Genomic DNA, 2,588 nt, shown 5'->3' with positions numbered 1-2,588 from the left:
GTCAATGCAAGACCATCAGTTGTAACAAATGCACCATCTGGTGAGGGATGCTGACCTAGGGGATGTTATGCAAATGTGGGATCAGGGAGTAAGTGGGAAATCTCTGTGTCTTCCGTTCAATTGTGTTATGTGTCTAAAACTTCTCTAAGAAATCAAATCTATTAAAAAGAAATTCTGCCTAAGAGGACCGCTTCAGAGGGTGAGGAGAAGCCAACAGCCAAGGAGTCTCATTCCAGGGTTCCAATCTAGGGAGGGGGAGAAGGAAACAGAGATGAGAAGCCCTTCCTCCCCAGGCCTCAAGTTCCAGCTCCACCTGGGGTGGGAGTAAGGGGTGTTTTATTGTTGAATGAGGAATGGGGTGGAATCAGTTCACTATAACTGAATAGTTTTAATTACTGAGTAGTGATTGTAAATTTGTAACTCAAAGGAATTGGACTTCATTTTAATTCTCTTTAAAAAATGACTAAGTTTTTTACTTAGTGCATTTCTTTCCTTCCCCCCCCTTTTGCTACTTTTCTCATCATTTTGTATTTTGCTTTTGTGTTTTCCTACGATAAAATCATCATAAGTATTTCCATGCTGTTATGCAATCTTCATAATCATCATTTTAATGACAGTACTGAGTTCCCTGTATGAGTGCTGCAATTTGCTTTCTCATTCCTGGGCTGCTGGATCTACAGGCTATTTAGAAAAATTTTAAATAGCTTTCCCCATGTTTTAGAATTGTTTGTTTACTTGTTTTAGAACATAAGCTTACTATCATTAACATTTTTTATAATAATTTATAAATAGTGCCTATAATTATAAGTTGCTCTCCAAATCATAATTTCAAACTTCCACTGTTACCAAATTCAAATAAGAAAAAATTCCAGTTTATCTAAGCCAGTTTTGGGGTCATCTTTTCAAAACAGTTTGCTAATTTAGCAAGTAAACATATTTCACTATAGCTTTGGCTTACATTTCTTTGATAACTAGGGGGCTTGGTGTTTGTCTGATTCTGTGTGTTAAAAGCATTATCTGTTTTGCTTTATTTATTAAAAATCTTTTTCCCAAATGTGAAATGATGAGAAAAATAGTAAGACTCTCTAACAGACACATGGTAAAGTGATACAAACAGGTGAGACAGAGGGTAGAATTACAGCTATTAAGTAAACATGTAAGAAAGTGCTGATCTCAGTAGTTATTAAATAAAAGGAAATTAAAACAGTAGTGAGGTTTATAAAGATATCACCTCTCTGTTTATTACCTCTTTGTAAATTTGAGCCCAATCTTTTATTTACCTTCTAGATCTTATTAACTTTTTCACATGAAAGAGTTTTTATTTTATTGAGTTAAATATAGGATTATTTCCTCTTTTTATGTTTGTTTAACTAGAAAATCAGTCTCTCTTCAAAAATGGATAAGTATTCATATCAGTTTTCTCTGATCTTCTTTACTAAGTCAATTTTTTCATTCATCAGAAGTGAATTATGTTGCATGGTAAAAACTGAAGAAATGCATGAATCCCACTCCCCCAAGGCCCTTTTATTGAATGATCCTTTCATTATTCCTTGGCTTGTGATGCTTCTTTTATCATACATGCAAATATAATTTCTTTTCAGTCACCTTATCTTTTGCAAAATCTGTATGCTCATCAATATATTAAAGTAAGCCAATGTTTTAATTACCATAATTGTACAATTTGTTTTAAATATATGGTTTGCTATTTTTTTTTTGAAAGATTTCAAAGATGTTACCAGATATTCTAACAGATGGGGTTTAAATTATTTCCTCAGTATTGAAAATGGATCCTGTTATAATTTTACTCTAGTCACATTAAACCTATAGATTAATTTTAGAATATTTAAAATCTTGACACTATTGAGTGGTATAAAAAATTGATATAGTTTTTTGTCTTAGATATAAATATATATATATATATATTTTTTTTAAGTTTTGTCTCTAGACCACTCATTTTTCTCATTTGGATAATTCTTACTTAATTTTTGCTATCTCTGATGGGAATTCTTGAATTTGATATATAGAATTGGAATTGATGTTTTTCATATCTAATTCTTACTCTTCCACTTTGCTGAATTCATCTATGAATTCTGTTTTTCAATTAGTTTTCTAGAGCTTCTGCATGTTAATTTCTACAAATCATCATAAATTTTTTTCTGCTTTTTTATTATGATTTTGGGTTTTTTTGGTTTATAAATTGTGAAATTGATAAGAATTTCTGAATTATCACTATTTTTGAATTAATAGAAATCTTTCCTTTGCTGGTGATTTGAAAGGAAAAGACGTTAGTTCTTTCCTCATTGAGCATGATGCTGTGTTGTTTTGAAATAAACTGTCTAAATCCAACCTTTTTGTCTTTTTTAAAGGGTTATAATTAGAAATGAGCATGTTTTACCATTTGCTTTGTTGCCATCCCATTAAGGAGGTAATACAAGTTTTTGTTATTTATCTTTTTTATGTTACATAGGATGGCTCAGAGTCTCTTGGACTGCAAGGAGATCCAACCAGTCCATTCTGAAGGAGATCAGCCCTGGGATTTCTTTGGAAGGACTGATGCTAAAGCTGAAACTCCAGTACTTTGGCCACCT

This window comes from Bison bison, unplaced genomic scaffold, assembly GCF_000754665.1.
Source record: "Bison bison bison isolate TAMUID 2011002044 unplaced genomic scaffold, Bison_UMD1.0 scf7180017864332, whole genome shotgun sequence".
Taxonomy (NCBI): domain Eukaryota; kingdom Metazoa; phylum Chordata; class Mammalia; order Artiodactyla; family Bovidae; genus Bison; species Bison bison.
The sequence above is the reverse complement of the archived record's forward strand: the minus strand, read 5'-3'. Positions refer to the sequence as shown.